We start from the raw sequence: 22160 nt of genomic DNA on the forward strand, positions 1-22160 counted from the left end.
TTGCACAGAAACATTATTTCCACAGGAGCCACCCAGGAGTGGGGGCTGCATTCCTGTGCCAAACAGTCACTAGAAGGAGGCAGACAAAGGCCTTTAAGATGAGGTGTCCATCATTGTCAAAATATCATCTCCCTCCTTCAGCTCACTGGCAGCCTGAATTTCTTCCTTATCCTACCAGAGTCTTGTCTGGACTCAGCAATATCCAGCCCCTCTGTATGTAGTGGGCAAAACCCACAGACCTTGTCTTTAAAACAATCCGCCCCTTCCTTCTTAGGGAAGATTTTTCTATGATTGAAGTTGAGCTTCAGTTCCCTCTCCTAGGGGCAGGTTGGGTGGGGCCAGCTCCCAATGAGATCTGTTTTCACCTTTACCCCCTAACTCTGCTCCCAGCTGTCAGGCGGCTTCCAGCCCATCCATCCTGCTTACTAGCTCCATGGTCACGTGTAACCCCCTTTGCCAGCACACGTAGCCTGCAGGAAAGCTGCTCCTGCCAGCTGTGTCGGTGGTATAGTGGGGAGCATAGCTGCCTTCCAAACAGTTGACCTGGCTTCAATTCCCAGCCAAGGCAATAATGGCTTTTCTCTTTTGTTGGTTCCTTGTCTGGAAGTGGTTTAATTTCAGTCACATTGTGTTACAATCACATTATCAATAGAATGAGACAATAAATGTGTCAAAGCCCAGCAGGTCACACAGGAGGGAGGACTACAAGGGGCTGGAATGTGTCATCTGAGAAGACAGAACACTTGGAAACCTGCATCTCCCATTCCCTGGCTTCCGTGTGATGATACCAGCTGCGTGAGCTGTTTGTACCATGTTCCTGCATGATGGGGAAATAAAGTTTTGAGTCAGTTTTTGCTCCTACAGATTCCTTTGCTGTTACAATTATATTGACATGAACAAAAGGGAAGCAAAAAAACAACAAAAATCCCATCCAACTTGCAGTACAGTTAGGGAAAGAGAAGATCAGGGTAAGCCAAACATTTCAAAATAAAAATTAATACTGAAATGGGAGCCGGGAGAATGAGATCAGGTATGTGGAGATCCCCTTGATATTTGAAACCTACAACTACCCAGCTTTCTGAACACCTGTGAGGAGCAAGATGGAGTTGGGACATCTTCAGTCATTGATTGTCTCTCTGTGTTCTCTGTCGCTTTCTTCTCCCCCCATTCTTCTTCTCCAGTGCCTCTGCCTTTCTCCTCTTGCTCCCTCTCCCCCTGCCCTTTCCCAGGAACTCACAGTCTACAGCATTCAGGAAAAGCCAGAGTTTCATAGATTCATAGACTCTAGGACGGGAAGGGACCTCGAGAGGTCATCGAGTCCAGTCCCCTGCCTTCATGGCAGGACCAAATACTGTCTAGACCATCCCTGATAGATATTTAAATATTTTACTGGCTGCAGCCACAAAGCGAGAAAAATTACACTTCTGGTTCAGAGGCAGTGCACACACATAAGAATCAATGGGCTTTTAATTCCTTAGGTTCTGCCACCATATGCTGCTTCCATTTCATTTCAATCTTTCCCCAAGATTTCTCATTGTGCACAGCAACATTACACCCTTGGGAGAGAGTGGACCAGAGACTGAATTAATTTAACCTACAAAAACCAAACAAATAGAAATGTAGATCAGAAATGTACTCTCTAGGTTCCTCCAGCCCAGGGGTTGGCAGCCTTTCAGAAGCGGTGTGCCAAGTCTTCATTTATTCACTCTAATTTAAGGTTTCGGGTGCCGGTAATACATTTTAATGTTTTTTAGAAGGTCTCTCTCTACAAGTCTATATATTATATAACTAAATTAGTGTATTGTAAAATAAACAAGGTTTTCAAAATGTTTAAGAAGTTTCATTTAAAATTAAATTAAAATGTTGCTCTTACACCGCTGGCCCGCTCAGCCTGCTGCTGGTCTGGGGTTCTGTTCACCTAGGCCGGCAGTGGGCTGAGCGGGGCCTGCGGCCAGGACCCCAGCTGGGAAGGGTCTGGCAGCCAGAACCCCAGACCGGCAGCGGCTCAGCCCACTGCCGCTCAGGGGTTCCATCCTCCGGCTCCTACCAGCCGGGATCCCGGCTGCCGGACCCGCTCAGCCCGCAGCCGGTCTGGGGTCCCGGCCCTGCCCACATACAGTGGGTACCTACCTTCTCCCTGGTTCTGGCCCATTCTCTTCCTCTCTCTGCACTGAGCTGAGGGTGGGAGTGGACCGAGCACAGGGCTGGGGATGAAGGGTCTGGCCAGGGGCTAGAATGAGGGAGGGGGCTCAGGGTTGGGGCAGGAGGTTTGGGTGTGAGGGCACTGACCTGGGGAGCTCCCATTTGCGTGAGGGGTGCAGGTGGGAATGTGTGTGGAGGGGTGCAGGAGCTCCCGTTTGGTGCTCAGGGTTGGGGGTGGGGATGTGCGGGGTGCATGGGATGTGGGGAGACTGGGGATGTGGGGTGCAGAGTCAGGGCTGGGGGAATGTGAGGGGGTGCAGGTGTCAGGGTCGGGGGGCTGGGTATGTGTGGGGGTGCCAGAGTCAGGGCTGGAGTCATGGGGGGGTGAAGGGGTGAAGGAGTCAACAGAGGGCGGGTGGTTCAGGGCTCAGGGCAGGGGCCTGGGCGGGGTGTGAGGGGGGTCAGGGCTCCGGGCAGAGGGCTGAGTGCCTCCCCCAGAACCCCCCTCCCCCCCGCTCCTTGTCCCGACTACCCCGTCCCGGGACCCCACTCCCTATCTGAGCCTCCTTGCCCCATGTCCCCTGACTGCCCACCTAGGACCCTACCTGTCCCCTGACTGCCCCAACCCTTATCCACACCCCCGCACCCAGACAGAACCTCCCGGACTCCCATGCCTATCTAACTGCTCCCCGCCCCCTGACAGGACCCCCCGAACTCTGGACCCATACAACCCACCCAGCTCCTTGTTCTCTGCCCCCCCGACACCCCCCCACCATAACTGTGCCCCCAGGACCCTGTTCCCTGACTGCCCTGTCTCCTATACACCCCCCACCCCCTAACAGATCCCGGGACTCCCATGCCCCATCCACCCTCCCGCTCCTGACTGCCCCTCCAGAGACCCCGCCCCAACCACCCCCTGCGATCCACCCCCATCCAACCCACCCTGCTGCCTGTCCCCTGATTGCCCCTGCTTACCCCAACACCCCCAGCCCCAGACCCCTTACCATGAGGCTTCCTGTTCATTCGGAGCCCGGCTGCCGCGCGCAGCCACACCCCTCAAAGTGCTGCGCGCAAGGCGGCAGGGTGCCGGATGAGCGGGGAGTGTCTTTCACTCCCCGCAGAGCCAAACGCTGCCCCGCGGGAGTGCGGAGCCCCGGCCCCCAGAGCATGCCATTAAAAATTGGTTCGTGTGCCATCTTTGGCACACGTGTGCCATAGGTTGCCGACCCCTGCTGCAGCCCAACCTTCTGCTGATGCACCTCAACGCACGGCTATAAAGAGTTTGAAGCTTTCATTGCTTAAGTTCCAGGACCCTGAGGGATTTCAGCTCCCCTTTGTCCAGAGGAAACCTTCACCCCACTAACAACCAGGTTCTTGTCCATGGGTTCACTGTAGGGGGCTGGGTCCCTGTTTGTCTAGTCTCTCTATCTAGGACAAGCCAGGGCGCCTCTACAGAAATCCATGGCACATCCACATCTTGAACACTGCCTGCAGATGTGGTCACCCCCCCCCCCCGATAAAAGATATATTGTAATTGGAAAAGGTTCAGAAAAGGGCAACAAAAATGATTAGGGGTCTGGAGCAGCTTTCATATGATGAGTGATTAATAAGACTGAGACTTTTCAGCTTGGAAAAGAGATGATAGAGTCTATAAAGCAATGACTGGGTTGGAGAAAGTAAACAAGGAAGTGTTATTTACTCCTCTAGACACGAGAACTAGGGGTCACCAAATGAAACGAAGAGACAGCAGGTTTAAACCAAACAAAAGGAAATATTTCTTCACATAACACGCAGTCAACCTGTGGAACCCTGGGGCACCTAGGATCGGCCACTGTAAGAAGACAGGCTACTAGGCTAGATGGACCGTTGATCTGACCCAGTGTGGCCATTCTTATGTTGTGTACTTGTGAACTGGGGTGTATGAGCACCAGGGCCCTCTGTGGAGCTGCCCTTCTCCTTCTATGCTCTCATGTTTCATTGACTCCAGCCTTTTCTTCTATTCATCATCAGCTTCATTGTAAACAAGCTGCCCTCACCTCCTGTCCCCTCCAGAACCAGTGTCCCCTGTCTTGTATAAATCACTGACCTCTCTCAGCACTGACTGCCCCTCCATGGCCTTGTCCCTCCCTCTGTGCTGATGGGACCCTTCTCTCCAGTCCTTCCTCCTCAAGCAGCTCAGTGGATGGGAATCTTAGCGTCACCCTGGTGCTTTAGGAGCAGAAACCCCCCCAGAGCTTCCACGCAATTGGCACTTTGCCATCACTGCTCAGGACTATAACTTGTGCAGGGAGACTGGCTGGGCCACATGCCAGCTGGGCATGAGCATGAGCAAAGCAGCAGGGGTGAAAGGCAAACATGGGGAGCGAACCCAGGGCCTTATACATGCGAAGCAGGCACTGTACCACTGAGCCACATCCCCAAACAGGCCTTCTTTGCTGACTGTTACACTCAGAGCCTGCCTCTTTCCAACGCATCCAGTGGCTTATAAGCTTCATGGGAAACCCTTTCCCCCCAGTCATGCTCTCGTGCAGGTTGCTGGTTCTTAGGGGTCACTTTGCAGCAGGGCCAGATTTGATGTGTGGGGCGGAGAGAGTGTGTGCGCCCTGGACTCAAGGTTAGCTCAAAAAAAAAAAAAGGCAAGGGAAAAACTGCTGGCTGGGAGCTAAATATGCAGGACAATGGGTTGGGATTCTTCTCCGCTCAGATTTGTTATGGAGCTGGCAGTCTCCCAAATGATGGTCTGTTCCTTCCCTCAAAATGCCGGCTAACCCTCTCCTTTTCAATTTAAAGCTCCATGAAAGGCAAAAAATAATGAGGAAGAAAGCATAGATGCTATGGATGTAGTTAAGAAAGGACTTGGAGTGATAAAAGACCAAAGGAAGGAAAGTATCAATGTTTCTGCCTGGTTTTAAACCAGGGATCTTTTGCAAGTTAGGCAAATGTGATAACCACTACACTACAGAAACCAGCTGCTGTCAATTTGGGGCCCTTTTCTAAGGCTTTCTCAGTAGCTGCTACACCAGCTGATTTGCCTTTGAAGAACAGGGAAACAAAGGGCACCAAGAACTTATGTTTTTTGGATGAGCCAAGAAAAGGGAGTAGCATTGTCCCCTCGGGTAGCCCCTGTTCAATTCCAGGTCAGAAAGCAAAACTCTTCTGCAAGAATAGCCAAAAAATGTTGTGTTTCACTTCACTTCATAAGTACAGTTGTGTGGCAATTAAATGATGACTCTAAAGTTTTTATAAAATCAAAGAACATTAAACAAAATAGTGTGGGAAATACGGATGTATCTGAGAAAATGGCTTGGAATGAAGGAAGACAAAAATTGATGGGTCGAGAGAACAGGCCCTGTTTCCCTCTGGTTTGGAGCTTCTCTCACAACTACTGGAATAGAAAAGCTAAGCAAATGGGGTTCTATTGTTGCACAGGAGATTGAAGTGAGGCCGTTTTCTCCAGATGGTCATGTCAGCAGTGGGATTTGAAACCACGTCTCTATGCAGATACCAGAACACCCAAGAGATAGGAAAAAAGTGTCTTGAAACTAGCACTTTCGACCAGTCCACCATCCTCCTGCTACAAAAACTGTGACTTATGAACCCTAGTTTTTGTTAATAATTGATGAACTCTTTAGGGCGGTCGAGTTGGCACATCTCTTTCAAAAATGGCCATCTACGTGACCAGGGAGAGGCGGTTGGCCAATGGAGACTCCTGCGACTGTGGGGCTTGTTTCCGATCCTTAGTCCGTTCACGTCTCCGGGCGGAGTTCCTCTGGGCGGCGTCCGCTGGCTCCCTTGATGCCTTTGAGGAGTGGTGGGCGCTGTCCGGGGTTCTCTGCTCGGTGTCCCCGTCAGGCTCCCTTCTTATGACCCTTTGACCGCAATCCTGTCCCTGTTCTTTTATTAGTTGTCCCCCGCAATTAGTGGGTTTCTGAGGCCCTGTGGAAACTCCCCTTAGGCTGGGGGGGTGTTCCGTTAGCAAAGCCCGCCCCGTTTCCCAGAAACCCAATAGATACATGGTCTCTCTCTCTCACACACACACTCCCCCCCCCTTTGTTCTCCTTGGCTATGATGCAATCAGAATGCTTCAATGGAATTATTTCTCTAACATCCCATCATACCAAATAGGAACTCCTGGAGACCTGCTACAGCACAGCTGAATTTTAGACACACTCACCCAGACCTAAAGTTACATGTTTCCTGGAGCTCCATGAGTTCTGTGGTGCTGTACTCTCCCTGCTCGTGTTTTAAGTGAACAAAAGATGGATGCTGGCATTCTGAGACAGTAATGGTGAACCTCAAAATCCTGCCCTGGGGGCCAGACAGTTAAGCAACCAGCACCCACAACCTCTACCATGATAGCATCCTGTCTGGGAACAACTCACTTACCAACAGCTGGGGTGTGAAATCCTCATTTCTTTGTTGTTCTATCACTGTAGTCCCCACTTTCCTATTGCTTGTCTGTATAATCTCTGTTTGGTGCTGTGATTCTTTCTGTCTGCTGTATAATTAATTTGTTGAGTGTAAACCAATTAAGGTGGTGGGGTATAATTGGTTAGATAATCATGTTACACTATGTTAGGATTGGTTAGTTACATTTCAGTAAAATGCTTGGTTAAGGTATAGCTAAGCAGAACTCCAGTTTTACTATATAGTCTGCAGTCAATCAGGAAGTAAGGGGGGGAATGGGAATGGGGGGTAGGGGAATTGGATTATGTTTTGCTAAGGGGGGGAATAGGAACAGGGAAGGGGAACAGGGACACAGGCAAGGCTCTGTGGTGTCAGAGCTGGGAAGGGGGACACTGAGGAAGGAAATTGGAATCATTACTCGCTGGAAGTTTACCCCAATAAACATTGAATTGTTTGCACCTTTGAACTTCGTGTATTGCTGCTCTCTGGTCACGCGAGAAGGACCAGGGAATGGGAGGGTGTTGGGATAAACCCTCTAACAAGTACGTCTTTCAGGGTGTGAAAAACCCCAGAACCAGTATAATTAAGCTGACCTAAGCCGTGGTTAGATAGTGCTAAATGAAAGTAAAGATTGTTCTGTGAATGTAGCTATTACAGGGATGGAAAACCCCTCCCCTCACTGTAGCAATGGTCTTCGCCACAGTGCTATAGCAGGATTTTAAGTGTAGACAGCCTCAGAGCAAGACCAGATCTGGCTCCAGTTTGGCTCTGTGGATGCTCAGGCACTAAGACAACAGTAATGACAATATACTAATGCAGCTGTAGCTGGCCGGATTTGAACCTGCGTGGAGAGACCCCAGTCAATTTCTAGTCCATTGCATTAACCAGGGGTAGTTGATTATTTTATCAAGAGCCAAATTTCTTGGTCAAGGTCTAGTCAATGTCTAGACACCAGAGAAAATAATAATAAGAATATAGAAAGATTTTGCAGTCACTATGGGCATAACTATGACAATTGTTTCGTGTTTCACTCTATATATTTGGCACCACTGCCTTTCCCTTTAGTCTTGTAGTTTACCAAGGGTAAAACTAAATATCTCTTCAGATACCAGGGAGTGTTTATGTTCATTCCTGCTAGCTACACAGGGGGTTGATGTAGCTGCTTTCAATCCTCCAGCTCCGCCGGGATAAGTAGCATTTCAGGCTGTCACTGAACTGAAGAGGGGAGATCATTTTTTGACAGGTTACACCTCCTCTTAAAAGTGTTTGTCTGTCTGGCAGCCCTGGTTCCCAAGTCTCTCCTGAGGGAAGAAAGTTTCTGTGCAAAATACTAAAACTTTTAACAGAAAGGAGGGAAAGGCCATGGCCACATGATGGGGCCAGTATGTACCACAACATGGTTCTTTTATGTGGGATGGCTCTGAACACTGACTGATCTCCACTCCCTTGGATTTGAAAAGATGTTTAGTATTGCACTTGGGAACCTGAAAGGCTGAAGCAATTTTATGGATGGTGACACTACGATTGAAGGGTTATTTAATGTTGTAAAAATTGTTAAAAACACTTAGCTTCAACTAGAACTGCCTGTTATTAAAGGCTGGTTTCCTCACATCAGTTCCATAAGCTCTGCTAGAAACACCCTGGGTTCTTTCCTGCCTCGGTGGGAACTGGAGGGAATCGTCCCCTGCTGCCCTTGGCGCCAGGCTGGTTTTTCTGGGGAGGGGACGTGGAATTGATTTGTTTGCTGTTGAGAAGGGAGCCAGGCCAGTTCTCAGGGAACGAGAACTCCCAGCATCTTCCCAGCCCAGCCCAGGCTGCTGCCCTGTCCCAGCCTCTGTTCCCCTGGGGGCCCTGCGTGTTTGACTCTAGAGCAGGCCGGGAGCAGCAGCTGAGGCAGAGGACAGCCTGGGCCGGGCAGATGCTAGGAGCAGAGCACCAGAGGCCTCTACTGGCTCCCTCCTCAGCAGCAAACAATCAGTCCCCACCCGCACCCCGGGACAGCAGCCTGGCGCCAAGGGCAGTGCCCAGTGGGGGTTTCTCTTTTTCCTCTTCCTGGGGTGAGCAGGGACCTGGGGGTGTTTCTAGCAGGGCAGTTGGAACTGAATTGGGGAACCAGCTTTTAATAACAGGCAGCTCAAGTTCAGACTAATTTTGTTACAATTTTCTTTATAATGTAAAATCATTCAAAAGTAAATGGGCAGGAATGATTGGAACTCTTTTCTCCCGGGCATAGAAAGAAACGGCTTTTTGGCTTTTCATGATACTGGAGTCAGGTTCATTCACTGTTCAGAAGCAACGTGCTCAGAAGCCTGTTGTGTTTCATTTCTCAGGTTGTGCTCCCATCGTTTGGCCATTTCCTTCCCCTCCTTTCTGTCCAAAGCGCAGAGCCCAGTTCCTCCAGGGAGAGGACATCTTTCTTCTTTCCTTCCTCAACAGCCCCCTTCCCTGGGGAGCCCTTTGCTGGGTTCTGGGTGGGGAACAGCCATTTCTGAGGATTAATTTCACACCATATTTGGTGTTGATATATAGATTTTACAGCCAGACTAGATCACTAGGTACCTCTGCTCTGACCTGAGTCATAACAGAGTCAGAGAATTTTACCTAGTGACTCCTATACCCATCCCAAGATCTTCTGGCTGAAAGAGGAGGGTTCATTCAGAAAGTCATTGTGTTTGGATGTAAAGGTGGGAAATGATGGGGAAATTGGCCCCTCTTTCAAGTTTAAATGTTGTAACTTCTACATCTAGACCAGGGTAGCCAACCTGAGCCTGAGAAGGAGCCAGAATTTCCCAATGTAACTGCCAAACGTGCACCTTTGTATGCAACTGCTGAGTCAGTTGTGAACCTTCCCATCATTATCATTATCCCTTTGAAATGATGATGGTGATGGACACCTGGCTCGATATCCCAGTGTGCCCTGGACGTCTACAGGCTGCATTAGCCAATCCAACCATTCGGCACTTGCAGATGGGCACCTCTGTATTGTGCCTGAGTCTTGTACAGCTGTGAAAGGCTGGTAGATGCCGATATTTTCCCATCTTTTTAACCAGCACTAATACCCAGCCAGGACAGGGCTGGGAAGAGAGAGAGAGCAGCAGGTTTCCCCAATTGTTTCCTGCTTGCTTTTTCTTGACTAGCTTCACCTCTGCACCAAGCTGCATTTTTCCTATGTGAGCCTGGCTAGCTCAGTTGGCAGAGTATCAGACTTTTAATCTGAGGGTCCAGGGTTCAAGTCCCTGGTCAGGTGATAAACTTCTCACTATGATTGTAAACATCTGACTTTCTGGAGTCTTCTTTGGTGTTACTCTTTCTCTTCAGGATTTTCCTTTCCTAAGAAGAGCCTTTGTGTGGGGGGATTGAAGGAACAACTCCTTGACATCCCCTCTGACCTTGCAGCCTGGAGGAATAAAGGCCTCTGGGCATATAGCATGTTCCTCCCCTGCACACACACACGCACATACAAACACACAGAATATCCCTAAGGAATTAGAATTACCTGCTGCCTTCCCCTGTCCTGCTGGATCCCCAAATGAGGATGCTCTTCAGCCCAAACCCATGTCCCCTCTTTTCCCAGTGCCCCTCAGACCGAACCCTCAGTCCCTCCTATGCTCACTGCTCCTCACTCCCAACCAGAGCCTGCTCCTCTTCACCCTTCTCCTCTGTCCCAACCCACAGCCCCCTCCTATTCCCAGTGCCCCTCAGAACCAACCCACAGGCCCCTCCTATTCCCAGTGCCCCTCAATCCCAACCCACAGGCCCCTTCTCCTCACGCTGCTCCTCAATCCCAACCCACGGCTCCCTCCTTCCCTCCAGCAAAAGCATCTCAACAGGGCACCACTGGGAGTTGAACCCAGCATCTCCTGTTTACAAAACAGGTATTTTAACCAGCTAAACCATGGTGCCTGCTTGTGACTAAAGTACAGTGTCTGCTCACACCTGACTCCCTGCATCCCCACCTGGGCCCCACAAAGCAGAGCAGCAGGTGAGGTTTTTCTTGCAAGCTCTGTGTGTGTGTGTGTGAATCTTTGGCCAGGTCTGCACTACAAAGTTATTTCAGCAGAATTATATTGCTCAGGTGTGTGAAAAACACACTATGCTCCCTCGGTTGGCACTGCAATGCCACATCTGGTGACAAAACTGCCCTGTTTTGGTGACCAAATAAAACCACTTCGATGAGCTTTTTGCAGCAAACTTAAAGTGACAGAGTGTCAGTGTAGACGCTGCTGTTCATTATATCACCATAACTGGCCTCTGCCAGTATCCCACAATGCCTGCTGTGAACTCGCCTGCCCTGCATTCCTGCTACAGAGCCATGGGCCCCTCCCCTTTCATCGCTCTGGGAAGTGCTGACAGCTGAGCCTGCTGCTCTGCTCTGGCAGCCAGGAGCAAATCACTGCCGTGGATGCTGCTCTCTCCCACCCTGCGAACACAGAGCAGGGTGGCGGGACCTTCCTTACATGGGGGGGGGCACCAGCATCCGAACTGTGACACCCCCAGGACACCCCTTCCCTAGAGGAGGCTCTTACCCTCTAAACAGGTTCGTCTGTTTTCTAGTAAAATCACTAAAAGGGAAGGAGAAAACTCAAAAGAGGTTCCTCCTGGCGCTCACATCCGTGAACCCGAATACTCTCTCAGTCCTCAAAGAGAGACCTGGAGAAGGAGACTTGCTGAAGCAAAGCCACAGGGGTCACTGAGGTTTTCCTGGCCCCTCGCCCCTGTCCTGCCTGGCTGATGTCAGCATCTCTCTGTGAGGTCACCACCTCCCCACCACCTTTGACCAATAGTCTGAGGTCCTGCAAAAGGCCTTTGTGATGTTACTGCCTGTCACAGACTCACAGATCGTGTCCACTCTTGGCCCCGTGTGGTCCGTGGGGGGTGCCCCTTTCAGTGCGACAGCCCTTCTCGGGGGTCCACTCTCTCTCGGGGTCAGGCCCCCCACCTCCTGGAGCCGCACCTCTCTGAGCCTTAGCACGTCTGTCTCTCGCCGTGGGCCCCCTCAGGGAGTCCACGCGCTCTGGACCCCCTGGGCCTCCTCACCCCCGAAGGGGTTGCTGCCCCCTGTTCTCTAGCCCGGAGCGACTCTCAGCCAGCATAAAACAGGAGGGTTTATTGAGAGTTGAACACAGCATAGGAAACTCTCAGGGCCTCAGGCCTGGCCTCCCTCAGCCCAGCACATCCCAGTCCCCCTGCAGCCAGGTGGGCTCTGCCTGCTTCCCCTCGCCAGCCCCGAGCCCCCCTGCCCCCAGCTGGGCCTCCGATATCCCCGGCCCCAGGCCCCACCTCTGTCCATTGTCTTTTCTCCAGGTAAACAGGGTTGCCTGGGCCTCCTCCCCTCTCTGCCCCCCCTCTGGCTGGAACAGGTTGGTCACTGGGTCCTCTCCCCGCAGCCCATTGTCCTCCCTCTGGCCAGAACCGCCTGTGACTCCTGAGCTGGGTCTCCGGGTCACCAGTCGCTGGGGTCTCCATCCTCCAGGCCATCAGCCGGGGTCCCAAGTCCCTCTCCAGTCCTCTGTAACAACAAACTCCCTCTCCCCTCACCTTGTTAAACCAGTAACACCCGGGGACACTGAGTCCCACTCCCTGTGCATGCAAACCACTGGAAAACACAGAAAACCCTAAGAAAATCCCCCACTTCGTCACAGAGCCCAGCACCTCTCCTCCTCTGGGCACCTAGAGCAGAGGCGGCTGATGCTGACAGCTCCAAGGGAAGGCTTAAAAGCTACAGAGCAACCGAGGTCAGGGCTAGAGGAGGGCAGGACCATGCCTACGTGTGGCCTTCAGATGGGCACAAAAACACCCCGCAAGGCTGCCATGCCAAACACCCACTGAAGCCCACCCACAGACCAGCATGCGGGGCGGCTGCTGATGCTCTGTGGCCAACATCAGAAGACGGTAGGAAAGCAGGGCCAGCCCCCCTGGTGGGGCCTCTTACCGTTCCCACTCAAGGTGCTGACTTTGGCAGTGGGACAGGAGATTTTACCCCAAGAGGCTTTTCCCCAGCTGGCAAGAAGCAGAGAAACACCCAGGCTCCATGCAGCAACCCCCCTCCAGCACAGGGACAGGCGCACACTTGGAAGAGGGAAACTGCTCCACACGCTAGCCCGGGCAGCCACCCATTTTCTTTGGCAAGTCAGGAAGGGCAAAGGTGAGACTGGAAGCACCTGGGGCTCATGCCCCAGCCTTTGTGACTCCCAACCCCCAACTCCTTCCCGGGGCTCTAGCTGCAGCCAGAGCATTGGCCTGAGCGGCTAAGAAGAGGTTCCAGCCCTGAAGGGAGCAGGACGTTCAGCACAAAGGTAAAATTGCACAAGCACAACCATGAAGGGACTCGAACCCTCAATCGCCTGATCCGAAGTCAGACGCCTTATCCATTAGGCCATGTGGTCACCCAGAAAAAAAAGCCCTCCAGGCACTTCTTTGGAAAAGGCAGACACTGACGCATCCGACGAAGTGGGGATTCACCCACGAAAGCTCATGCTCCAATACGTCTGTTAGTCGCCACACGACTCTTTGCTGCTTTTGCAGACACTGTGTTTCTCAGGTCAGCTACTGAGGGGGGCCGAGACTCTCTGGGCACAAGAAGTGGAGTTCCCAGTGAGATGTGAGACTTAATTCTCTGGAGCCAGGTGCAGGACTTTGGCAGGGAGGCTCAGGCATGGGGGATTGGGGTGCAGCGGATGGACCGGCTGTCTAGGTGCAGAGATTGTCTCCCTGAGGAGGAGGAGGAGGAATCCTGCTGACAGGCAGTGGCCAGGGCCGGTGCAACCACTAGGCGAACTAGTCAGCCGCCCAGGGTGCCAAGTGGTTGGGGGCAGGGCCGGCTTTAGGCCAATTCCACCAATTCCCTCGAATCGGGCCCCGTGCCTAAGAGGGCCCCGTGCCCAGTGAGAATCCTTTCCCTGGCTAGAGGCGCCTTTTTCATTTTTACTCACCTGGCGGCGCTCCGGGTCTTTGTCGGCACTTTGGCGCTGAGTCATTCGCTTGCTCTGGGTCTTCGGCGGCGGGTCCTTCAGTGCCACCGAACACACCTGGAACGAGTGAAGGACCCGCCGCTGAAGTGGTGCCGAAGAGTCGGAGTGCCGCCCAGTGAGTACAAGCCCCATGTGGTTTTTTTACATTTTTTTTTTAATAGTCATCCCTGCCGAGGCCCCGTCGAAACTGTTCGAATTGGGCCCTGCACTGTCTCATCATTCATTCATTCATTCATGCCCGTCACCCCAACCGGGGTATGGGCCGCCAACCACAGATCTCCATAGTCTTCTATCCTGGGCCATTCGCTCTAGCTGGTTCCAGGTATAGCCCATTTTTTTGCTATCAACCTGAAGGTCGCGTCGCCAGGTATTTCTTGGGCGGCCTCTTTTCCGCTTGCCTTGGGGGTTCCACTGCAGTGCCTGTCTGGTGATGCTGGTTGTCTGCTTGCGTAACCCCGCACTGTCTAGGTGCAGAGATTTAGTCTCCCTGAGGAGGAGGAGGAGGAGGAATCCTGCTGACAGGCAGTGGCCAGGGCCAGTGCAACCACTAGGCCAACTAGTCGGCCGCCCAGGGTGCCAAGTGGTTGGGGGCACCAAAAAGCGCATTTAGGGGAGGCCGGGGAATGGAGGTGAGCTGGGGCAGGGGGCTGGGAGGGGTGCGGGGGGAGGACTGCCCACAGCAAGTAACGGGGGCGGGGCCTGCAGGGGAACCGCTCCCTGTCCCAGCTCACCTCTGCTCCGTCTTCTCCCCTGAGCACACTGCCGCCCCCGCTCCAATTCTCCTTCCCTCCCAGGCTTGCGGCACTAAACAGCTGATTGGCACCGCAAGCCTGGGAGGCGGGAGAAGTGGAGCGGCGCCGGCGAGCTCAGGGGAGAAGGCGGAGCGGAGGTGAGCTGGGGTGGGGAGCTGCTGCAGTGGGGGGGGGGCTGCCCGGCTCTTCCCCATGGCCCCCACCCTGCACTCACTGCATGGTAAGTGGAGTGACCCAGCCCCAGCCTGGTCCACTCCCCTGGCTCCCAGCCACGCCACCGGCGAGTGCTGTGGGGCGGTTCCCCCCTCCCCCCAAGCTTGGGAGCCAGGGGAGCAGAGCAGGCTGGGGCCCCAGGCCTGTGTGGGGGGAAGCAGAGGGGGGCTGGTCCCAGGACTCCGTGGGGGACGGGGGGCTGGCTACTTCCTGCGGGAAATGGAGTTACCCGGCCCCAGCCTGCTCTGCTCCCCTGGCTCCCAGGCTTGTGTTGGTGTTGGCTGGATTTGTGCGGATGTTTGTGTATATTAGCAATTGTGTGTGTGTGGCTGGATTCATGCATGTGTTTGTGTATGTTTGCAATTGTGTGTGTGTGTGTGTGTGCTCTGCTGCCCTCTGCCGGCGCAACAACCGTTTCTCTATATGTCACAGCCCCCATACTGTCGACCCAGGTGGTGATTTCCCCATGTTACAAGGGCTGGCTGGCCTGACCCTTCTCCCCTCTGCAGAGTGTGGCAGGGGCTGCAGCTCACCCCCTGTGGAGCAGGAGTGCCAAGGTGTGGGGTGCTGGGCTCCAATGCACCTGGAGAGCAGCTCAGGTGAGGTGGGGCAGGACGTGTGGTGTCTGTTCTGCGTTGCCTGGTGCTGGGCCACTGCACAATCCCCAGCCACACCGCACAGCGCGCCCCAAGAGGGAGTGGGGGGCCAAGCAGATGATCCAGCATGAGGGGATCATTCTCATTGGTAGCTGTCCAGTGGCAGTGAGTTCCACAGGCCTTGGCACATGCTGTGTGGGGCAGGAGGTCCTTGTATTTGGAGCAGTGGGAGTGAACTGTGTGCAGTTGTGTCTCTGAGCACGATTGCAAATATTATGGTTTGGGGGGGTGATTGTGAGTGCGGCTGGGGGTGTGATTGTTTCTCTCTTTGGGGGTTGGGCTAGCATGTCCCTCTGGGTGTGTTGTGTGTGAGTGTTCTTGGGATTGTGTGAGTCCCTTTGTGCGTCAGTGTGTGTGTGTGTGTGTGTGTCTGCGTGTCAGTCAGTCACTCACTTCCTGCAGGATACAAAATCCTGCAAAGCCATTTCCTACTGGTTAGCCCAGCAACACACTGACACAAACAGTGTCACATACGCACACACACACACACACACACAGAGCGGGGCTCAGCCCCACCAGCAGGGGGCAGCAGGGACACACACGTCTCCACTGGGCCAGCTTGGACAATTTCCCGTCACGACCCGGCACAGTGCTGGTGCCCCCACACAGGGGTGGGCAGTGACCGGGCGGGGCTTTGGGGCGGGCACAGCGGGGCGGGGCTTTGGGGAAGGTGCGGGCGGGAGCAGGGCTTTGGGGCGGGCACAGCGGGGCGGGGCTTTGGGGAAGGGGCGGGCGGAGCAGGGTTTTGGGGCGGGCACAGCGGGGCGGGGCTTTGGGGGAAGGGGCGGGCGGGAGCAGGGCTTTGGGGCGGGCACAGCGGGGCGGGGCTTTGGGGAAGGGGCGGGGCCAGGGCTCTGGGGACGGGCACAGTGGGGGCGGGGCTTTGGGGGAAGGGGCGGGACAGGGCTTTGGGGGCGGGCACAGTGGGGGCGGGGCTTTGGGGGAAGGGGCAGGCGGGGCTTTGGGGCGGGCACAGCGGGGCTCGGGCAGGCCGGGCGGGTCTGTCTGCGGGTGTTTGAGCCGGGCTCACCCGGGAGGGGGCGGGGCTGGGGGCAGCGGGAGTCGGGGTGACACGTAGGGGCGCCGGGAACACGTGGATCCAGCCCCCGGGCAGAGCCGGACCCGGCCCCGCCCCCACCAGCCGCTTTGTGCGGGGGGTGAAAGGGGCGAAGCGGCACAGCACATTCATACCCTTGGGGGGGGCGGGGCCTGGGCTCTCTGGGGGTCGGGGCGGGGATGAGGAGTTGCGTTGGGGGGAGGTGTCAGGTGGACCCAGGGACCCGCCCTCACCTGGGCGGGAGAGGACGGAGGCGCCCCGGGGCAGGCTGGGAGTTGTAGTTCCTGGCTCGTCTCAGAGCGGAAGTGACGAGCAGTTGCTCAGACAACGCGCCCCCTCCCCGTAGTTCTCTCTCTCTCTCTCACACACACACGCGGCCTCTATTGGAGGAGGGGCCGTAACTCGTCACTTCTCCGCGCCCCTCCCCGCTCCCTGATTGGCAGAGAGAGCGCGGGACAGAGACTCGGCGCGTGGGGGGAGGCCCCGGTTCCCTTGCCCCGAGGCTTCGCCCCCCCCCCATCCCAATGAGACCACATGTGCCACTGGATGGCTACCAATGAGAATGATCCCCTCGTGCTGGATTATCTGCTTGGCCCCCTGCCCCCTCTCGGGGTGCACTGTGCGGCGTGGCTGGGGATTGTGCAATGTCCCAGCACCAGGCAACGCAGAACGGACACCACACGCCCTGCCCCACCTCACCTGAGCTGCTTTCCAGGTGCATCGGAGCCCAGCACGCCGCACCTGGGCCCTCCTGCCCCACAGGGGTTGAGCTGCAGCCCCCGCCACACTCCGCAGAGGGGAGAAGAGTCAGGCCAGCCAGCCCTTGTAACATGGGGAAATCACCACCGGGGTCGACGGTATGGGGGCTGTGACATATGGAGAAATGGTTGTCGCGCCGGCAGAAGGCAGCAGAGCATGCACATGCACACAATTGCAAACATACACGAACACATGCATGAATCCAGCCACACACACGCAATTGCTAATATACACAAACACCCGCACAAATCCAGCCAACACCAACACAAGCCTGGGAGCCAGGGGAGCAGAGCAGGCTGGAGCCAGGTCACTCCACTTCCTGCAGGAAGTAGCCAGCCCCCCTGGTCCCACGATGGCCTGGGACCAGCCCCCCTCTGCTTCCCCCCACACAGGCCTGGGGCCCCAGCCTGCTCTGCTCCCCTGGCTCCCAAGCTTGGGTGGGGGAACCGCCCCACAGCACTCGCTGGTGGCGTGGCTGGGAGCCAGGGGAATGGACCAGGCTGGGGCTGGGTCACTCCACTTACCATGCAGTGAGTGCAGGGGCGGGGGCCAAGAGGAAGAGCCGGGCAGTCCCCCCTGCAGCAGCTCCTCACCCCAGCTCACCTCCGCTCCGCCTTCTCCCCTGAGCACGCCGGCGCTGCTCCACTTCTCCCGCCTCCCAGGCTTGCGGTGCCAATCAGCTGTTTAGTGCAGCAAGCCTGGGAGGGGAGGAGAATCAGAACAGGGGCGGCGTGCTCAGGGGAGAAGATGGAGCAGAGGTGAGCTGGGACAGGGAGCGGTGCCCCTGCACACCCCCACCCCCGTTATTGCTGTGGGCAGCCCTCCCCCCGCACCTCCCCCAGCCCCCTGCCCCAGCTCACCTCCACTCCCCCGCCTCCCCTGAGTGCAATTTTTGGTGCCCCCAACCACTTGGCACCCTCGGTGGCTGACTAGTTGGCCTAGTGGTTGCACTGGCCTTGGCCACTGCCTGTCAGCAGGATTCCTCCTCCTCCTCCTCAGGGAGACTAAATCTCTGTACCTAGACAGCCGGTCCGTCCGCTGCACCCCAATCCCCCATGCCTGAGCCTCCCTGCCAAAACCCTGCACCTGGCTCCAGAGAATTAAGTCTCACGTGTCGCTGGGAACTCGACTTCTTGTGCCCAGAGAGTCTCAGCCCCCCTCAGTAGCTGACCTGAGAAACACAGTGTCTGCAAAAGCAGCAAAGAGTCGTGTGGCACCTTATAGACTAACAGATGTATTGGAGCATGAGCTTTCGTGGGTGAATCCCCACTTCGTTGGATGCGTCAGTGTCAGCCTTTTCCAAAGAAGTGCCTGGAGGGCCTTTTCCTGTGTGACCACGTGGCCTAATGGATAAGGTGTCTGACTTCGGATCAGGCGATTGAGGGGTCGAGTCCGTTCGTGGTTGTGCTTGTGCAGTTTTACCTTTGGGCTGAAAGTCCTGCTCCCTTCAAGGCTGGAACCTCTTCTTGGCCGCTCAGGCCAATGCTCTGGCTTCAGCTAGAGCCCCAGGAAGGAGTTGCGGGTTGGGTGTCACAAAGGCTGGGGCATGAGCCCCAGGTGCTTCCAGTCTCGCCTTTGCCCTTCCTGACTTGCCAAAGAAAATGGGCGGCTGCCCGGGCTAGTGTGTGGATCAGTTTCCCTCTTCCAAGTGTGCACCTGTCCCTGTGCTTGAGGGGGTTTGCTACATGGAGCCTGGGTGTTTCTCTGCTTCTCGCCAGCTAGGGAAAAATCTCCTGCCCCACTGCCAAAGTGAGCATGGAGAGTGGGAACAGTAAGAGGCCCCACCAGGGGGGCTGGCCCTGCTTTCCTACCATCTTCGATAATGGTCACAGAGCATCAGCAGCCGCCCCGCATGCTGGTCTGCGGGTGGCCTTCAGTGGGTGTTTGGCCTGGCAGGGAGCAGCCTGGCTGGGTGTTTTTGTGCCTGTCTGCTGGCCACACATAGGCATGGTCCTGCCCTCCTCTGGCCCTGACCTCAGCTGCTCTGTGGCTTTTAAGCCTTCCCTTGGAGCCGTCAGCACCAGCCGCCTCTGCTCCAGGTGCCCAGAGGAGGAGAGGTGCTGGGCTCTGTGACGAAGTGGGGGATTTTCTTAGGGTTTTCTGTGTTTTCCAGTGGTTCGCATGCACAGGGAGCGGGACTCAGTGTCCCCGGGTGTTACTGGTTTAACGAGGTGAGGGGAGAGGGAGTTTGTTGTTACAGAGGATCCGAGAGGGACTTGGGACCCCGGCTGATGGCCTGGAGGATGGAGACCCCAGCGACTGGTGACCTGGTGACCCGGAGACCCAGCTCAGGAGTCACAGCCGGTTCTGGCCAGTGAGAGGACAATGGGCTGCGGGGAGAGGACCCCGTGACCAACCTGTTCCAGCCAGAGGAGGGCAGAGAGGGGAGGAGGCCCAGGCAACCCTGTTTACCTGGAGAAAAGACAATGGCCAGAGGCGGGGCCTGGGGCCGGGGATATCGGAGGCCCAGCTGGGGGCAGGGGGGCTCGGGGCTGGCGAGGGGAAGCAGGCAGAGCCCATCTGGCTGCAGGGGGACTGGGATGTGCTGGGCTGAGGGAGGCCAGGTCTGAGGCCCTGAGAGTTTCCTGTGCTGTGTTCAACTCTTAATAAACCCTCCAGTTTTATGCTGGCTCAGAGTCACTCCGGTCTAGAGAACAGGGGGCATCAACCCCTTCGGGGATGAGGAGGCCCAGGGGGTCCAGAGCGCGTGGACTCCCTGAGGGGGCCCACGGCGAGAGACAGACGTGCTAAGGCTCAGAGAGGTGCGGCTCCAGGAGGTGGAGGGGCCTGACCCCGAGAGAGAGTGGACCCCCGCCAAGGGCTGTCGCACTGAAAGGGGCACCCCCCACGGACCGCACGGGGTCAAGAGTGGGCACGATCTGTGAGGCCATGACAGGCAGTGACATCACAAAGGCCTTTTGCAGGACCTCAGACTATTGGTCAAAGGTGGTGGGGAGGTGGTGACCTCACAGAGAGATGCTGACATCAGCCAGGCAGGACAGGGGTGAGGGGCCAGGGAAACCTCAGAGACCCCTGTGGCTTTGCTTCAGCAAGTCTCCTTCTCCAGGTCTCTCTTTGAGGACTGAGAGAGTATTCGGGTTCAGGAACGTGAGAGCCAGGAGGAACCTCTTTTGAGTTTTCTCCTTCCCTTTAGTGATTTTACTAGAAAACAGAAGTCCCTGTTTAGAGGGTAAGAGCCTCCTCTAGGGAAGGGGTGTCATGGGCGTGTCACAGTTCGGATGCCAGTGCCCCCCCCATGTAAGGAAGTTCCCGCCACCCTGCTCTGTGTTCGCAGGGTGGGAGAGAGCAGCATCCACGGCAGTGATTTGCTCCTGGCTGCCGGAGCAGAGCAGCAGCCTCAGCTGTCAGCACTTCCCAGAGCGATGAAAGGGGAGGGGCCCATGGCTCTGTAGCAGGAATGCAGGGCAGGCGAGTTCACGGCGGGCATTGTGGGATACTGGAAGAGGCCAGTTATGGTGATATAATGAACAGCAGCGTCTACACTGACACTCTGTCACTTTAAGTTTGCTGCAAAAAGCTCATCGAAGTGGTTTTATTTGGTCACCAAAACAGGGCAGTTTTGTCACCAGATGTGGCATTGCAGTGCCAACCGAGGGAGCATAGTGTGTTTTTCACACACCTGAGCAATATAATTCTGCTGAAATAACTTTGTAGTGCAGACCTGGCCAAAGATTCACACACACACACAGCTTGCAAGAAAAACCTCACCTGCTGCTCTGCTTTGTGGGGCCCAGGTGGGGATGCAGGGAGTCAGGTGTGAGCAGACACTTTACTTTAGCCACAGGCAGGCACCATGGTTTAGCTGGTTAAAGTACCTGTTTTGTAAACAGGAGATGCTGGGTTCAACTCCCAGTGGTGCCTTGTTGAGATGCTTTTAGAGCACCTGGTATTGGCTACTGTCAGAAGATAAAATACAGAGCTAGATGGACCTATGATCTAGCCCAGTGTGGTTTTTCTTATGGTTTAAATTACACTCACTGGCACTGATGATAGAGTTACTGAAAGTTTGGGAGTTAAGAGCTGATAGGTCAGTGGTCCAAGCCCCACACGGATGGCCCCCTCCTTCTGGGACAGGGGCAGGTCTGGGCTCTTGCACCAAATGCTCATTGTGGCTGCCAGAATCTGTGGGCAGCTCATTTAGTTTGCACCTAGGGTTGAGTCCTTGATTCACATATCAAGGATAACAACCCTTTGTTTCTCCTGCCCCAATAACAAGGAGACTGGGAATCCAACACCAGCCACAAGTGATCATTTCGGCAAGCAACCCAAGCTATTTCCAACATACTGTGAAATCCACATGCAGACTCATACACGAAACCTTGCAAGAAAATCTTCCTGAGGGGGTCTGAAGCACCTGCTGCTGGAGGGAAGGAGGGAGCCATGGGTTGGGATTGAGGAGCAGCTTGAGGAGGAGGGGCCTGTGGGTTGGTTCTGAGGGGCACTGGGAATAGGAGGGGGCTGTGGGTTGGGACAGAGGAGAAGGGTGAAGAGGAGCAGGCTCCGGTTGGGAGTGAGGAGCAGTGAGCATAGGAGGGACTGAGGGTTGGGACTGAGGGGCACTGGGAAAAGAGGGGACATGGGTTTGGGCTGAAGAGCATCTTCATTTGGGGATCCAGCAGGACAGGGGAAGGCAGCGGGTGATTCTAATTCCTTAGGGATATTCTGTGTGTGTGTTTGTCTGTAGGGAAGGAACATGCTCTTTGCCCAGATGCCTTTATGCCTCCAGGCTGCAAGGACAGAGGGGATGTCAAGGAGTTGTTCCTTCAATCCCCCCCACACAAAGGCCCTTCTTAGGAAAGGAAAATCCTGAAGAGAAAGAGTAACACCAAAGAAGACTCCAGAAAGTCAGATTTTTACAATCATAGTGAGAAGTTTATCACCTGACCAGGGACTTGAACCCTGGACCCTCAGATTAAAAGTCTGATGCTCTGCCAACTGAACTAGCCAGGCTCACACAGGAAAAGTGCAAGTTGGTGCAGAGGTGAAGCTAGTCAAGAAAAAGCAAGCAGGAAACAATTGGGGAAACCTGCTGCTCTCTCTCTCTTCCCAGCCCTGTCCTGGCTGGGTATTAGTGCTGGTTAAAAAGATGGGAAAATATCGGCATCTACCAGCCTTTCATAGCTGTACAAGACTCAGGCACAATACAGAGTTGCCCATCTGCAAGTGCCGAATGGTTGGATTG

General features: G+C 55.0%; 4 non-coding genes across 4 annotated transcripts; 2 read left to right on the forward strand and 2 right to left on the reverse strand.

Annotated features, from left to right (window-relative positions):
- The first annotated feature begins 9723 nt into the window (after positions 1–9723).
- TRNAK-UUU lies at positions 9724–9796 on the forward strand. The gene has a single exon. It is a non-coding gene; the product is annotated as a tRNA-Lys (tRNA).
- Positions 9797–10378: 582 nt separating this feature from the next.
- On the reverse strand, positions 10379–10452 carry TRNAT-UGU. Its single transcript has one exon. It is a non-coding gene; the product is annotated as a tRNA-Thr (tRNA).
- Positions 10453–20765: 10313 nt separating this feature from the next.
- Positions 20766–20839, forward strand: TRNAT-UGU. Its single transcript has one exon. It is a non-coding gene; the product is annotated as a tRNA-Thr (tRNA).
- Positions 20840–21855: 1016 nt separating this feature from the next.
- On the reverse strand, positions 21856–21928 carry TRNAK-UUU. The gene has a single exon. It is a non-coding gene; the product is annotated as a tRNA-Lys (tRNA).
- Positions 21929–22160: the final 232 nt, after the last annotated feature.

The sequence above is a fragment of the Mauremys reevesii genome, linkage group 12 (assembly GCF_016161935.1).
Source record: "Mauremys reevesii isolate NIE-2019 linkage group 12, ASM1616193v1, whole genome shotgun sequence".
In the NCBI taxonomy this organism is placed as follows: domain Eukaryota; kingdom Metazoa; phylum Chordata; order Testudines; family Geoemydidae; genus Mauremys; species Mauremys reevesii.